The sequence below is a fragment of the Strigops habroptila genome, chromosome 3, assembly GCF_004027225.2.
Source record: "Strigops habroptila isolate Jane chromosome 3, bStrHab1.2.pri, whole genome shotgun sequence".
NCBI lineage: Eukaryota > Metazoa > Chordata > Aves > Psittaciformes > Psittacidae > Strigops > Strigops habroptila.
In genome coordinates this window covers 78662655-78680441 of record NC_044279.2, presented here as the reverse complement: position 1 = coordinate 78680441, position 17787 = coordinate 78662655, and the positions used below count along the sequence as shown (strand labels likewise).

Genomic DNA, 17787 nt, shown 5'->3' with positions numbered 1-17787 from the left:
TCCTTGTAACTGCCCATCCCTTAACCCTTTCTTTTTCCTCACTCCAATTCTTGGTAAAGGACTTCTATGCTCCTGTTATCACTACTTATAGAAAAACATAACAAAATCTGCCTAGAAGCAACAAAGGAAACCCAGTGTGTGTCATCAAAGATAGCGCCATTCAAGATGTTTCGAGTTGTACACTTCCAACCCAGAAGCATCCAAAAAAGGATTCATCCATTTAGAAAGACTTGAAGACTTGATGATCCTTACAATAAATACTAAAGCCAGAATGAAGGGAGAATTGACAACTGCAAATCAGGAAATCTTTTTGTGGTCTCATTTTTCTTCTCCTTTCTCTCTTTACTCTCCCCACCCAACATTCTCCCCCCTCCCTATCTTTCTCTCCTTGACTTCAATGACCAGTAAGGCACCAGACATCAAGCCTCTGGATACAATATGCACTCACAGTACATTAGTGCTGTGCACCAGACCAGGCTGTGCCTGTGACTGTATGACAGGTCAGGGACAATTCATCTTACTAAGACCTTCAATCAATAGTGTCCAGAAAGCTTTCCCAGCTGGAGGAACCCAGCCCAGCAGCCACTGACCTCTCCCTCTGCTCAGCACTCAATCATATTTATAGAGGTGCAATGACAGAAACATACACAGCCAAAGCCACATCTGGACCACAGCTAGTCACTTGCAGTTGGTGTTTCAGGGACAGGGATGGGAAGGCCCAATCCAGTGCAAGCAAACAGATTGCATCTGGCTCAGCTGAATGCCATTTCCATGCGGTTTATCCTCTGTTCTCTGTTTTCTCCAACCTCCTGAATTCATTCACGCTGGCTGCTTCAGCTACCTTCACCTTACTTAGCTGTCCATTTTTCCATGTGCCAGCCGATGCGTGCATGGAGGCACCAGCCCATGCCTCCTGACAGCCCAGCTCCACCACTGGCTCCCTCAGGGTGCAGCTCAGCTCCCTTGGGCCATCTCTCGTTTACACAAAAGAAGTCACTATAGCTTACATTTGCAGCAGGGGAAAAAAACATTAGTAGCAAGAGAGAATAACCACCAAATCCAGACAATTGTCACAATAGAGAATACCCTACCAGTAAATAAAAATCAATATGGACAAAGTGTAGCTGTGAGTTACTTTGCTTTCACGTCAGTTCACACTTTTAAAACAGAGTCAGAGTTTTAGTATAAAAGAAAATCCAGAATTTCAATATTCCACATGAACATCAAGCTACAATATATGCTGTGAACTACCACCCTTCTCAGATTTCTCCATCCATCACTTATATCTAAGCTATTTTTTTGTCCTTCGTGGCTCCCAGAGTCATTCTATTCCTCACTGTCATATGTTTGGTCCATCCTTTGTACCCCTTAGCTCACTTGTATTCAAACTGTTAGGTATCTGGGTTTAAATCTTGAAAGCATGTAGGGGATGAACCACAACAAGTGAAGTCTTGTTCTAATCCTTCATACCACCATCTAAAAATCAACAAGCATTTTTTTGAAAGTGTAAACATCATTGTTTTCTTCCTCACCCTTTGCCTTATTCTCCTCATCAGAAAGATAGAGATGCATCTTCTCTGCTTCATAGAGTTATAATGTTTAATTATTTATGGTATTTAAAGTACTTTTGGCTCTCAAGCAATGGAAGCCACAGGAGCTGAGATAATAATCTCACAGGATAATAAGCTCACAGGAGCTGAGATTATTATTATTGCCTTCTATTGCATTTCCCCGAAGGCAGCAATGTCTTCTTGTGAGATCATACCCAACATTACTCACAGCATCCCAATAGAGTGTATTAAAACCTGTATGTCCAAGATCTTCAGGACAATAAATCCTAGTTTAGCTAGGAGTAGAGAGAAAGGAATTACTGTAATACCATATATAGTTGTCAGTTTCCAAGCAAAATCCCTGATATTCAGTATCAACTTTGCCACATTGACTCAAACTGCAACATACTGCTGATCAGTAGTTTCTGATGAAACAACATGTTGTCAGCAAATGTTGGTTTGTTAAGCCTATTCTCATGAAAATATCTCAACTCATAATGACAAATTTTCACTTACTCCAGAGCAGTTTCCTTGCTGGCAAGGAAGAGAAAGAGCAATGCAGAGCTTCGGAGAGCAGGGCAGAGCTGCAGCGGGCAGCCAGCCTCCATGGTCTGGGCTGGAGGGGCAGCTCCTCTGAACACCAGGACCCGTCCATCCAGAAATTTTAATCCAGACCTACAAATCTCCTGTTTCATCAAGAGATCTGCCCTGGGGTCTGTCATGGATCCAGGGAGCCTGGTTGCAGCAGCTCTTTAACAGTGGAATGTAAAGCCCAGCTCCATCTCAATTCACTTGCAGAAATTCAAAATACAACATCCCCTAGTGTGAGCCTCAGAAGTGGAGACCCTCAGACCCTGGTTCTAAACAGATCTGGGGGAGGTGACCAGAGAGTTCACCAGGCTTCTGTAGCATGGCCAGAAAGTCCTGGGAGCTCTGGTTCCCTCCTAAACAAAAATCCTAGTCTTACACCACAGAGCCCAAGACCCCAAGAGTCCTGGCTGGCGCTACAGTGTCTGAGTTGCCAAAAATCTAGGATTCATAGAGAAGAAGTTTTCAGGTATAATTCTGAGGGCTCATGGCCTCAGGCCAGGCCACGAGTAAAAGTGCCCTACAGCTACAAACCCTACAAGCCTTGGGACCCAGGAGAAGAGACTAATAGCTTTGACAGCTTCTCTGCAGTTATTAGTCTCTTTTATTGGTTCCTCTGAACTTGCAGTTTCCCAATATTTGCAGGGAGAGGGAGGGAATTTTGCCAATAAGTTCAGACTAAAAGTAAGTTTCTACCTCTGACTGAGCCCCTGCCTGGCAAACCTGCTTGCAGCCTGTTGCCCTGTGATTGTCAGACTTCACAAACTACGATGTGCTGTGCCTGCTGAACACCTGAAGGAGACCTGTGGAGAAACACAACAGTTTTTGAGGGGTGCTGGCAGCCCCAGACTATCTGTGGTCATCGATAACTCTACAGAGAGCAACTGGTCTGCTCTGGGGGAGACTTTTGGTGACCAGAGACAGTCAATAAAGACTGGAGTAGTCTTGGAGTCAAGCAAAAAGGTGTTGTAGTCAACCCCAATTAAATTCTTCTTCCAGTTCCCACCATTTTCCGAGTTACGCTACCACAGAGCAATGTTGGAAGACTAGCGTGTTCCCTCTGCAGAATTAAGTATAAGATAAGATGAGGGTGTGTACGTGGGGGTTTTTTTTATATATATACACGCACTATATGTATTTATTTTTACATAAATGTAAGTATTTGTTTGTCATTATTTTATATATATAAAATATTAGTGTCTATATATATATATAAAATTAGTATCTATGCACTTCATCTCATCTTGGGCCAGCAGATGAAGCCGCATTTCTTTGAAGGAGGAAAGCAGGTGGGAAAAGCAGCAGCTCTTTGCAGGATGACCAGTTACCCTTTTCCTGCCACACATGAAATAGCACCAGTTCCTAAATGCACTAAATTCCTGTATTCCTGAAAACAGGAAGTGGAGACAATGTTCAAGTTGCAACTTTTTTATACGCAGGCTGGCCCTCATAGGAAATCAGCTTCTAAGACAGAAACCCAAACCTCGCTGCCATGCTGCTGGTCAGCCCCTGGCTCCTCCCAAGAGTTGTTTATGGGGGAGGCAGAAGCACCACTCAGCCAGGAAGTGGGGGTTTGGTGGATACAGAGCCAGGGCTGTTTCCACACTGGCCATCTTGAAATGCTAGAGTAGCATCTGAGGTGCCAGTCCTGTCTAGTGAAGGGTTTTTGTACAATCCTGAGGTTATAGCACCAGATAACCATCACATTAAAGCATTCAGTGAGCGACAGGCTGAAGACTTTCGCTAGGTATCACCATTGTTTGTATATGACAGAACCAATATTGGCATCCTGAACAGCCAAAGATTACATGCTGCTAATATCTCCTGACCCCTAAAATGAAGTAAAGAAAGCAAATCTGGTTGCCTGTATGAACTGCCCCTCCAAATTTCACCTCAAGCACAAGACTCTCATACCTGGAACTTCCTGGGACTATGCTCACTTTTAGGTTTCCTTGTTTCTCCTTCTCATAGCAGCTTTCACACTTCTGCAGGCCAGGTCCAGGCCACAGGGCTGAACCACAGCCCACTGGTCCCTGGCTTTAGCTAAAGAAAAAGAAATAAATCAGCCCTTCAATGTCGTGCTGGCTTCCTGCAAAGTGTCTCTGACGCAGCCCCTTGCTCTAGTGTTCTGTCAGGATGACACTGTGGCAGGACCTCATTTCCAAGCCAGGAGGAATTTTTGCATGCAGCAAAAATGAAGATGCCCAAGTATAGCAAAATTCCCGGAGGCCTTTGCACTATGTGTTTCCACTACCTCTGTGTCAGGGGCATGTAAAGCCCATCTGATCTTATGTGGCAGCATTTTAAACCCACTTTGCACAGGTGTTAGCACCTTTGTGAGGCATGGGATGCCGCAGGAGAGGGCTCATGATCTATTAACAGAGCACACATCCAGACACTGGCCTCTTGCCATGCTCCCCGATACCTGTCTCAGGAGAAAGGGAAAAGCTGGAACAAACAAGACATGTATGCATTATCACCTGACTACATTGTCTGCTCTGGAATCCCCCTCCTCTTGTTTGTACTTTATCTTCTGAGCCTGCAAAGCTTCAGGGATGCTAAACCACCTCCCTGACCATATTCCTAGCACAGCCCTGTCACCATCCCATCCAGAGGCCAGGGATACTTCAGCAAGACTAAAAGTAATACCCATTTATCACTCCCCATTTCCTAATTAAAGAGATCAGAGGACATACCAGACCACAGCTGAGCTCCTGGCCCTGCAGCTGAGGTGAGTCAGGGGGCAAGTAGTGCAGCCCCCCTAGATGATTCATTTGCCCAGGCTGGCCTGGCATGCAGCTAAGGGACTGTCCTCCCCAGATCCATTTGCCTTACAGCTTCCCCCACTGCTAGATTTTTTATTTATTTATAGAAAGCAATTGCCTAAAAGTACACATTCAATAAAAAAAAAAAACACCACCAACAAAAAAAAAAAAAAAAAAGGTCTCCTGGCATATTAGAGAAAGAAAAAGTGCTCAGGCAGTGCACAAATTCCCCAAAAGAGGTGCTCAGGCTTGAGTTACTGTCAAGATGACACCTGTAGGGAAATAAGCCACCAGATGCAGGGGAATGGACTGGAGGGGCCCAGAGCAATGGAGCTGGGAGGAGAGAGAGAAATAAAACAAGAAGTTAAGAAGGCTGGTTTGCATTATTATGGGCAAACCCATTATGCTTTATGATATATATGTTACTATGCTTTACAGAGTTTACATTTGTCTTTCACTCCTTACCTCTGCTGAAGCATCTTCCCAAATGTCCCAGTACCTGCTTCAAACCATCTGGCCTACCAGACCCCATCCCAGCAGGCTCACAGACAAAAAGGCTTCTTGCTTTGCTGCAATAGGCATTGAAAAGAGCCATCTTCTCTAGCCACTGTGACCTGATGGGCCCACTCTCCTCTTTCCTCTAAACACACCCCAATCCTCTCATAAGCAAAAATAATCTCATACACAAGCATACATATTCCAGCTTCCAAAACAACGCACCTTCCCAATCATCACTTCGGCAGTGGCCATGAGGAGACAGTCCCGTCTCTCTCACACTCTCAAGTTGACACTGGTGCAACAGCTGCAGTAGCATGAACAGAGGATATGTCCATGCCAACAGAAACATGAAATGAAGAGGTTCATGCTTCACCAGATGGCTTCAGACTTGTCACAGCAGGGAGAGAAACCTGCTTGAAAAACCTGGCCCTGGCACTAATTATCATCATCTCCTGGACTGGTAGCACAGGACCACTGGAGTTGGGACTGAGTACCAGATGTGAGATGGCAGGGATGCAGAGCAGCAATCACACAGGGCAAACAGGGAGGCAGTGAGAACCACAGGCTTCCCCTGGGGCTGCAATGACACATTCAGGCAGGCAGCATGTTTGGAGCAAGAGCAAAGGAACAGATCCACATACCAAACAGTCAAGGGAGCAAGGTAATGAAGAGCCAAACCATCTGACCACAGCTTATAATGAACAGCATCAAAACACTGAAAGCAATGGGTGAAAGGAGAAGAGCAAGCTCTAGAGAAGGCTCTGCAGCTTAAAACATGCAGTGCACTAGCCTGCCTATGGAGAACCCAAGACACTTTACCTTCCCCAACCCAGTATCAGCCCAGACCCACCACTACTGCCCATGCTCATCCTTGTTTCATACAGCCCCTCTGAAGGGCCGTCTCCTTAGACATCACGGCTGAAAGCTCAGACAACCACCAGACAACTGTACAAGTGAAACCAACACACTGAAGGAACCAGAGGAAGGTCCTTGCCCTTTCTGCACTGCTTGCTGTGTCCCAGGAGACAACCCTCTGCCAATATAGAAAACATCATCCCATACTGAAACCTCACCTAGAGATACCTTTCTTTTCCTCCTTCTTCTTTTCAGCCTGCATAGGATTACTGGGTTTGATGGGCCCAATCCGGGCACTGGGGATGTCAGCCAGTTGCATGAGCACAGCTGACACAGGAGTCTGCTGTAAACCCACAATTAGTGAGACAAGGAGACCCCATGGGGATGGATGGGACCATGCTTCCAGTTGGATGACTGAGCCCATGCACTCTTTTCCTACAGAAGTTTCAGCCAGAAAGGGTCTGAAAAGAGAGGCTGCTGGCACATGTGCCAAGAGCAAAGCAGATAATGCTTATAGATGGATGAGCTGCATCATGGAAAGAATGATGATAGAGATGCTTTTCTTTTCCTTGTCCTCAGGGTGCTTCCCTGAGTCAAGGGGTACCCACATCCCAAGAAGGTCATCAGCCTGCACCCTCCTCCTGTCATGGGTGAGGCTGACATCCGTTCCAGGTGCAATGTACATAACCACACACAGGTGAACAAACAATCAGAGAAAAAGAGAAAAAGCTAAGGGGAAGGAAGCAGCAGGGCAGAGGAAGAGAAGATGAGAATGAAAGTGAAAAGAGGAGATAATAATGGCAGAGAGAGTGGAGAGGGAGTTACTTTGCAAGCTAAAAATCTCCCAATGTTTACAGCAAATGATGCATGAAATACACTGTCAGGAATGTGATGCCCAGAACCTTTTGCTGCTAAATATTTAATCTGATTGGCAGGGAGCCGTTAAAACCTCGGTGTCTGGGTCTCAGGCTTCTACAGAGCAACAGGTAAAGTAAATACATCAACATGTAGTGATTCACCTTGGGTGCCATCAGCATTTCCAACCTGTAGCATTGTTCAGGAAAAAAGTTATCAATGGATATTAACAACAGCAGAAACAGGGTACAGGAAAGACACGGCTTATGTATCTTGGCTTCCACTGCAAGCTAGAGTCAAGTAGAAGGAGGATATGCTGAGTGTCTCCTCCAGAAATCACAACACTGCTGCAAAGATCTCACACAATGAGGTTCATGCCTTTCAAGCCCTATAAAGTCACCCAGGACTGTGGTACATCGAGGCTGCAGCTCTAATGGCCCCACACTTCCCTGCACATAATCCCTGAAGCCAATCTGCAAGCAGACCAAAGGCTGCCTCCAGCAATCAGCTTCTACCGTCTGTCAAGCATGAAGCAGGTCAGAACATCCTATATATATGCCTCCTAATGCCAGCACATGAGAGCGTGGCAGGGCTAGTGGGGTACATGCAGGTATGTAGCCCTTTGAGGGAGGAAACCTCATTAGCCAGTACTGCAGTATAGTGAGGGGTAAGATAGGACAGCCAGCTGCTATCGGGGCATACATACACTTCCATTTGCACATCCAGTGCAGGCTCTCACATTACTGACTCTACCCACACAACTTTCAGAGCAGCCGCCGTCCATGTCAGCTCTGGCGTCTCTGAGCAGAGGCATTGGAGCTGAGTCTGTGCTCCCAAACAGCTGCTTCTCGGACCTTTGTGAAGAATCACAGCATCGTTAGGGTTGGAAGGGACCTCTGGAGATCATCCAGTCCAATCCCCATGCCAAGGCAGGGCCACCTAAAGCAGGTTACACAGGACAATGTCCAGGCAGATTTTAAATGCCTCCAGAGAGGGAGACTTACTTCTTAATAATTTTGTATTGTCTAAACCAAGTAATTACTAGAATGAAGGTGTTGGGGGGGGTATTTATATATTTAAGTATAATCACAGAATGTAACAAGACGTAACATTATAAATTTTCCAAAGCTATCTATCTAAGAAGTGGAAAGTCCTGACAGAAATGTAGGGAAAAGCAATATGCCCCATACTGGTTTCACAGAGGACATGGTATTTTACTGTATCCAAAACCCCGTATCATGCAGGATATCTGCAAATCTAACACTGCCTGCAGAGCCTTGGAAATCTGGGATGAGGGCTTTGCAGGTAACAGCACTGAGATCTTCTCTAGACATAGATCTTGCAGGACTTATCATAGACTAATGTTCACCAGCTTAAATCTCCCATCATATTCCTTCCCCTTTCTGTATTTCTGGCTGCCTCTCTGTCCCTGTCGCAGCTGTTCAAGGAGCTGACTTCATCAGAATATGCCTTGTGAAGTGCTTTTCTGCTCCGTACAATGCTTTTGCTTTATTTCTTTCAATAAGTGCCAAACCACTGAAGAATGCCAAGGGTAGAACTCTGAAAGTCAAGACCAAGTAAAGAGTATTTTGCTGCAGCATTATCAGCTGAAAAGTCTCAGGGCCCTTCACAAACACAAAAGAAAGTGTGACTTTTGAATACAGCTGTATGGTGTGCATGTCCCATCATCCCAGCTCACAGACAAACAGGTATGCTGAGTGACTTGCTCATGGGCTCTGACAAACCCTGCTACTGTTTAAGACTTGTCCAATCCCAGCTTGCCATGCTTGTGAGAAGGTACTGCCTGTAGCTGGCAAGGAGACATGTGCCTGCATTTCAGCTACTCCAGTCAACAGCCTGACATGCTATCCTCAACCAACAGTGAAGGTCAGTGAACTCCTGCAGGAATAAACTGCTGGGGCAGGGAAGGGAAATTACTTTATTGACCACAGTTGTTGGTTAACTGAGTAAGAGCCAGTGCATGGAAAAGTCAGATACAAGACCCTGCTGACCAGCCTCCTAACTCCACCACAAGAGTCTTCCCTGCAGACCAGGTCAGCACAGCCCCACTTGCATGCAGCGCTTCAGCCTTTGCCTTAGAAGGTGCTCATCCAAGTTTACAAGCAAGAATCTGTTCCTTTGATCCAGGGCTCCTGTCACTCTGAACTCCCTCTTAAAATTGCCCAGGAACTAGCTGTCTCACTGAGACACAGTCACTGTCATACAAGGAACTAAGCTGAAACATTTATTTTACAAATAGCCCTCCAAGAAGGTATCACAAAATAATAAATTTAGGATGCTGTTCACATCAGTGTGAACATTCACCCAGAGAGACTGAAGCCACCAGCTGAGATACTGCACCAGCTCATGTCTCTGTTTATCCTCACCTCTTCGTTTCGCTTGGAAATGCACTCAGTCTTAAAAGCAGATCAGGAAATTAATGTTTCCAGGTATGGAATATCCTCCTCACATTGAAAATGGACTTACAAGAAAAAAAAAAACATGTAGAATTTCTTAAGTACAACTTCAGAAACAACTGGATGAGAAATACTGTGACAAGAGCTCTTTCTTCATGATATTTTCCTGCGCCTGTCAAAATATAGTACTGCACTGAGACTCTTTTTTTAAAGCCAATTAAGCTATTTCATACCTCAAAAAAGATTGACACCAAAGGGGCAAAAAAACCCCATCTAATCCACACTCTGATGAAACTAGCTCCTCATTGCATTTTTTATAAGAGTGCATTTCATCTGTAGTCCTTCCATTGCAAAAGGCAGCATTCAAACAGATCCATAATCAAAGAAGAAAATATAATTAAACAGAAACATTAACAAACATGTCCTGAACAAATAACCTGCAAGGAAAAAGCACCACAGCACTTGCTTGCGTAGAAGCTCAACAGCCTTTTAAAGACTATGAAATCATATGAAATCTCACTGAAACAAGATCGGTTTTCTGATGCCTGTCTTGCGCCCTGATAAGTGATTGTCTAATGTCATCCCTGGGTATCTATACTCATGGCAATTCCACCAGCCCCCCCTAGCCTCCTCGTTGTCTGACTTAGGCTTCTCCTTCATACAGATCCTGCTTTTCCCTGCTTCAGCTAAGAGCCCAATTCTTTCCAGATCTCCACTTAGTAACTAAAGGGAATAATTGGCCCCTGTTCTCTCTTTATAACAGTCCTTTACAGATATGCATACAGTTAGGTTTACACCCAGAGTTATCTTTCCCCTAGACTGAACATGCCTGGCTCTCCTAGCGTTTCTTACAGGACTTACTGTCTACTGTCATCTACCCATAGCCCTTTGCTTGCTCTCCCTCTAGCCTGCAAACTACCATTTAAAAACACTATACCCTGACATGGATGCAACACTACACAATCACAGCCAAAACGATGGGGGGAAATGATTTACAGGTCCTGCAAATTAGAGGGGGAAGACCCCAGTGGGAACGCTGCATCCTTTCCGTCCTCTCTGGAGTATTTTGGACACACCTTGTAGCAAAGCTCCCAGGGCTACTTTCATTGAAAAACTACCATCACTTCCCCTGGAAATGGTACTTCAGCCTCTGCCACGTTTCACAGTGGCAACTGTGCTGTCTATTCAGCATTTCCTTTTGTTCTGTTTGCTGCTATTGTTTGATTACAGTTACTTCTCCTTCAGTTCTGGTTAGGCTTCTACACAACTCCCCTAGCAGTGCAGACCAGGCATCTAACCAACAGCCACTCTGACAGCACTAAACAGTTCCTTGTTCTCTCTCCTCAGTGTTTACATTCTTAAGCACACATTTTAAGGCAGTCATCACATCTCTCTTTTAATTGTCATTTGGCCAAGCTAAATGTAATTAGTTACTTTAATCTTGCCTCTTAGATCAATCCCTCCAGCATCTTAATCATTTTTGTTGCTCCACTGAATTTGTTCTAATTTGCTGCCATCTTTGGGGCACCGAGTTCTCCAGAAATGAACTCAATAGCCCAGGTACACTCAGACTAGGCACATGAAGCAAACATGACTAGAAAACATTTCTTTGTTCCAAGATGCAATAGTTCTGTTTATGCAATCCAGAAATCACATCAGTCTCTTTGCTGCCGCACTGTATTGTGAGCCCAGATCTCATTTGCTAACTTGTGTAACCCCAGTGTCATTTCTGGCATTACTACTTTCCAGGGGTGCACCTCTCATCTCTGCTTTCTTTCCAAGTGCAGTCTGATTTTAACTCCTACTATTCAATTTACTATCCCCTCTGCTAATCCCCAAATCCTATTCTGAGGTATGACTGCTTAGCCAGCTATATATCTCAAATCTCTTTGATTTCCAATGGAAATACTCTCACAAAGCAAAAGGCACGGGGTTTGTCATCAGAGTAAAGTCAAGGCACATCACAAGACAATATGGATGTTCACACACCTGTCCCCACCATCAGTCCCTCACTGAAAACTGCCAAAGGGTTTTCAAACGCTGCAGTTCAGCTTTGTTGGCATACCAATGCTGTGCCACTGCATGAGGCCCTGCTGCTCACACAAAAAGCAGTGGCCCCTGGAGACCTGTGCAAGGCCCTGCAAGAATAACTGGGAGCACCGGCCAAGTGCCGATTAAGCACTGCTCGAAGGTACTACTGCCGGGGTACATTTCTGTGCGCTGCCTGGCTCCGTATGCACCCTCATAATAAGGTGGGCATAAGCACCTTCTTAACAGCCTGAACACCAGCTCGCTCCAAACCGTGTTGTCAAAGGCTCCCTCCTCCTTCATCATAAAGCAGGGAACAGGGGGAGAAGATTTCTTCAAAGCCTTTCTGTGAGACTTCACACTGGCACAAAGCACCCCAGACACTGCCCAAGCACTGGGCAGTCACAGAAGAAGGACCTTGGAGCAAAGACTTTTTTAGGATGCAGAAGGAAAAACCTTTCCCCCTCCTTCAAATCTTGCCCCTCTGAAGTCTCCTCCAGAACTCTTCTTCTGCCTCACCACCACCATTCCCCAGACACTAGAGCCTCCAACAGCTCCCAGATAGGTTCAAAGGCGCTGAGGCAGGGTGGCTTTGCCCCTCCAGCCCCATCTATCATCTGCAGGGCTGCCCTAGCCCCGAGCCAGGGGTGACAGCGTGAAGTCCAGTCAGGCTTGTCCAGCCTGGAGGAGGGAGAAAGAGAATGAAAGAGCAAGGGGAAGGTGGGGTGCCTCAGAATGAGGGATGGATGGAGAGCTAACCCTGGGCAGCACTGATGCATCACCTCCATGGTTGTTCAGCTCAGGGAGGGGGGTAGATGCTGTCCAGCCCAGGCCTGCTCCTGGTAGCCACAAGGCAGCTGTGGTTCAGCAATGTCTAAATGAAGAGGGTAAGGGGTCCTTGCCACTCTGCCTCTGGCTGTGCCTGCTCCCCCCCTGCTCTGGGCCCCAGATTAAGTAGGCACATCTACCCGCACCAACCAGGCTGTAGCATCAGTTTACCTCTCCCTAGAAAACAGTGGAAAATAAAGCACCAGCTACTCCCTCCCATCCTCTCCCATGCATATGTACGTACTGCTACTGCAGGTAAATTTATGAGTTAGCGCTCTCAGTCCCTCATGGTCCAGGCTTTCCCAGGACCGGAATGCAATTTACTGCCACTGCAAGTCCAACGAGGTACATAAATCTGCCCTCCTGCCACCACCTTTTCTCATGACCCACATCAGTCCACTTTTCACCAGCAGCAAGGGAAGATCTTCTGCTTAACTTTCCAGTGTGTGTACCAACAGAAAGAAGTGAAGAAAGAAGCTTACCACAACTCAAGTCACTTGTAAAGCCACAATGCGGGTGAATTGGCTGAATTTATAACAGTCGTTACTGCCACCACAAAGTTCCTTACTACAAGTAACAGGATCAGTTTGAGCAGAGGGAAAAAAAAGTGCACTGAATATAAGTACAAATCTGCAGAGTACCTATCTTTTGGATGTTCAGAAAATGTGAGATGGTACAGATGGTACAGACAGTACAGACAGTACAGACCTCTTCCACCTCTACACTTTGGACTTACTTGAAGTCCATGGATCCTCCTTGCAGGCGACTAGTCTACAAGATCTTCGGGCATTTTTAGCCTGAAAAGAAAGACCAGACCTATGTGTACATCTAAAGGAGAGGAGCTCCAGCCAAACCACCTGACTATATCTCCTGGCACAGACCAAGGATGGCCACTTTCTGCCAAATGCTGATCAGCATATACTAGACCAGCTCAGCCAGGATGGAGAAGGTCAGCTTGGCTTCAGCCAACTGGTGGATGACTATGTCCAAGAAAAACCTTAGTGGGCTCTTACTATCTTGCTCTAGTAAGCAATGAAACAATTCTCAATTACATCTTCTCCAAACCCTGCAGTTTTGCACCAAAGAACTCCATCCATTCATGGGACTGCAAGTGCTGCTCAAGGTTGTACAGCTGTTCCCCAGTATCATAGAATTATAGAATAGTTAGGGTTGGAAGGGACCTTAAGATCATCTAGTTCCAACCCCCCTGCCATGGCTAGGGACACCTCGCACTAAGCCATGCCACCCAAGACTCCATCCAACCCGGCCTTGAACACTGCCAGGGATGGAGCATTCACAACTTCCTTGGGAACTCATTCCAGTGCCTCACCACCCTCACAGTAAAGAGCTTCTTCCTTATATCTAACTTAAACTTCCCCTGTTTAAGTTTGAACCCATTACCCCTTGTCCTATCACTACAGTCCCTAATGAAGAGTCCCTCCCCAGCATCCTTGTATGTTCTTCTGTTTACCGGTACAAACATATAACGTTTCACTTCCAGTTGTATTAAGAGGCACAGACTAACCTGCTGCTTCCAAGTGAAATTTGCCTTCTCTTTACATTGCTATGCTGACCTTTCATTGAACAGACTATCTCCAGATGCTTTTATCTAAGTTCTGTATTTCTTTAGCTGGTGTAATAAATGTGACATTTCAGTAAAGCCAAGACTCAAGTTGAGTCTTTTGCATACAAACTTGTCTAAACCTCCAGGCTTCACTTGAAGAGCATGTAGATTCACCATACTCAGAAGCAGCATTGGACCACACACTGTCTTTCTGCCATCTCTGTTAAGTTCACTAAATATTTAGACATCCTATAATAAAAGCAATTAGGAGGTTTAAAGGGAATTTAGGTCTTTAACTCTTTCTTTTTTCTCTCCCTCTTGTTCTCACGGTAAAATAAGGTTCTAGGATTTTTCATGAAGTTTTGTCCTGCAACTTTTAAACCATCATTTTATATCACTCTTTCAAAGTCATTCAGACACTCAGATTATGAGAAAACACCATTAAGTTGCTTTAAAAGTTTCAAATTCTGTTCAAATGGAAATTTCAGCTATGCCAAATACAGTCATTTTAAGCAATTCTTAACAGAGAGTCATTGATTTTTCTCCTCCAGGCACAGTCCACGAGGATCTGGGGGAGGAAACTCGACACAATTTAATCTGATCCCAAAAGTGAATGTCAGATTCTATACTTATTGCTGTTTTATACTGCAGGAAAAGCAATACATTAGGCGATCAAGAAAACACCTGAAAACTTGTACAAAGAAAATGCTGATGAAGGTGTTGGTATCCTTAAAATCACATCATTTAATGTTTGAACAACAAGGAAATGACCAAATATGAAGGAAAAAAAAAAAAGAAACCAACACCCATTGGATGCAGCATGGATTTATGCAGCAATCATCGCAGGCATTAAGATAGCAACCTAGACAGTACATCAATAGCTCTTTAAGATCTTCCTCAGATGGCAAAAGTGAACAAGTTTATAAACAGTAATACTTTGAAATGAAGCTGATTTAAAAAAAATATTGCAAGCCTTTGTGTCTCACACCACAGAGCAGCCATCCAAAATCCAAGCCTCACCACACAAATGCCAAGATTCTGCCTGACTTCAAAGAGACAGCAGATCCGGCCTCTGGGCTGCACCTAAACCCATATGTAGCTACACATCGCAAGTAGTCCTGCCACAGTTGACAAACTGCAGTATCACAGAAGACTGTCACATCAGAGAAGGTACACGGATTTCTGTATTACCCTGTGCACTTAAAAGGACACAGACTGCCAGGGCAAACTTTCTCTCTAATTTTCTGTTTTGTTTGATTTTTATGCTTCATCATGCAAGCAGTATTTTCTTGTGAAAGATCTGCCCTAGTGGAGATGCGCAATGCTTCTAAATGCATGCAGGCAAAACCGTGCAAAGACATATAATTAAATGACATTCTTACACCAGCTCCCTCCTGGGACACAGTGGTTACAGAAGAAGCAAGCCCCAGCCATCTTTCCTTAGCCTTCCTGCAGCATCCTGAGAGACAGTTCTCTGTGGGGTGCCAAGGACCAGCCCTATGTTACCTGGTCATGTCAAAGGACCTCATGTGCCAACTTGCTGGTCTCTGGCTTGAAATTAAGGTCTGAGAAGTCTGGAGATCATAGCTGAGCTATACAGACATTGGTGTTTCTTGCAAATTCAAATCATATTTGGGAACCATTTATATCAGACTCAGACTGAGGGGTCTCCAGGCCTTCACATTCAAAAAGATGTGGACTACCACATAGCCAGTTTTGCTACAGTGGAAAAATACAAAACAGAGGACTAGGGATTATGAGACTTTAGATTTCTCCTGGATCGTGACTGCTTTCCAAACTGGGTGGTGAAAGCAGTATAATTTAATACAACTTCTTGTCTTCCAGCCCCAAGTCCTGCACATCCTTAACTTGCATACACACAGAAAAGAGAGACATAGAAACCTTTAGGAAGCTCACATATATAGGCTGTCTTTGTACTCAATAGCAATTAGCTTCTCCAGAGGGCAAGCTGGAGTACTCCCATTGGGCTCTTGCTCTACACTGCCCTTCAAAGGACACCCCCTCCCCCCCCCCTTTCTCCACTGACTCCCTGAGATCCTCTGAAAACAAGTCTCCCAAAGCTAGTGTTAGCTTCTGGAAAAACTTCATCTGCCATATAAAAGTCAAACATCTCACCAAGCTTATAAAAGCAAACACACAATGAATGATGAGAGGGGATATACCAAGGGATACAATCTGCAGGAATGAAAACCCTCAGTGATTTTAAAGATCTGGAGACAACTTTAAACTACCTGCACATTATAGGAAATTATAAATTTTAATTGAAGCAATAACTCTCATTTCGTGTCACAGCACCTCTATAGTTCTCATCCCTCATCCTTCTTAAAGAGCATTTGCTTGAGGATCAGGTCTTTGTTCCCTGGGAATTCACCTCCTCCTGTCACTTTTTCCTCCTACCTGGAGTCAGCACTGGATCTGGATGCTAAATGAAACATTTTGTTGTCAGTAGAAATACAAATGCATCTAAAGCAGAACAAGAACAAACCTGAACTGCCTAATTGGGAGAGAGAATTAGCTCCCATGTCTCCCATATCTCAGAGGACTCTACAGCCTCTGGGCTATGGAGCCTGCTTCTCTATTTCTTTCATGCTGAAGCCATTTCCCTTTATATAGGTAATTACTTTATATTGGGCCAAAGAAACAAACTACCTCCACAGCCCAGTTGTTAGAGCACTCCCTCTCCAGCACAATGAATAGGCATTTATATAAAGTAGAACAGCTCCAACTGGAAAAGCTCCAACCGAAAAAGCATTAGTGCAGAGGACCTGGTAGTCTGGGCTCTCATGTTGACTAGGATAGCCTCAGGGACAAGCCCCCACTCCAAAGTATGCAGAATAGGAATACGTCAAAACCCAGTTACTTCTGTGCTTACCAGGCTGCAAGCTATTCCGGGCTTTTCTCTTTTTCATGAAAACACATCAAATGCTCTGATTAATTTCAGTGCAGAACTAGCAAAATCTATGAAATTAATATTTTTTTTGCGAGGGGCAGTAAACCCATTTCCTGCCACATTCACTCCATAACAAACCTCTCCCGTCAAAAAACTTTATCACTATCTCTAACATCAAAACTCAGGGATCTCTCAGAGAAGCTGTGAACAAGGAATGTGATCTCACCTCAAAGTCCTAACAAGAAAAAGTATAAGAGTATTAAGGTGAGGTATGTTGTTAACCAACACTCATCTCCTATTTTGCATCTCCTAGTTTCTGAAAGGTATTATTCCGTCCAGTAAAAAAAAAATATATATATATATATATAAAAACCTAAAACCTTGCACAGAAAAGGGTCACTCATGTAAGATAGCCGCTGCAGGCATCCAGCTTCTGCTTCAGAGAGCACCAAGGCACAGGCGCTCAGCTCCTGCAAAGTTCTCTGAGCCCTGAAGTTCAAAGAGCCTTTTAGCCCCTTTACTCCCTATTGAAATGGTGCAAATTAAAAGTGGATAAAGCATGATCCTCACAGCTGTCTCTGAATCCCTGGTTTGAAAGTTTGCAAACTTTCAAACCAGGAATTCAAAGAAAGCTTTCTGTAAGAGTCACTCTATCTTTCAAGGCAGCCATCCCACAGCTATCCTATTCTTCTAAGCTACCTAGTTTTTATTCCCTCCTGTTTAGAATACAGGCCCCCCATCACGTTAAAATTATTCCAACGTCTTTTCTGAGATTCCATTTATACTTTTGTGGTATTTACCTCTTTGTTACTTCCAGATGGAATGTTAAAACCTTCCTCCCAGAATACTCAAATACGTGGTACCTCAGACCACATCCAAGCTGCTTTTATACTTCGACTTTCCATGTTTCAGGGCACTATCTTTGCAA

General features: G+C 44.6%; 1 protein-coding gene across 3 annotated transcripts in view; it reads right to left on the bottom strand.

The window, feature by feature from the left end:
• Positions 1–17787, bottom strand: part of GRIN2B (glutamate ionotropic receptor NMDA type subunit 2B) — a 225465-nt gene that overhangs the window by 197283 nt on the left and 10395 nt on the right. The window contains exon 2 of one of the 3 annotated variants that reach the window (XM_030479289.1): positions 4053–4181. The exons of the other annotated variants lie outside the window; for them this stretch is intronic. The gene's annotated coding sequence lies outside the window, so the exon portion shown is untranslated. The remainder of the gene's footprint in view (positions 1–4052; positions 4182–17787) is intronic. 3 annotated transcript variants of the gene reach the window in all.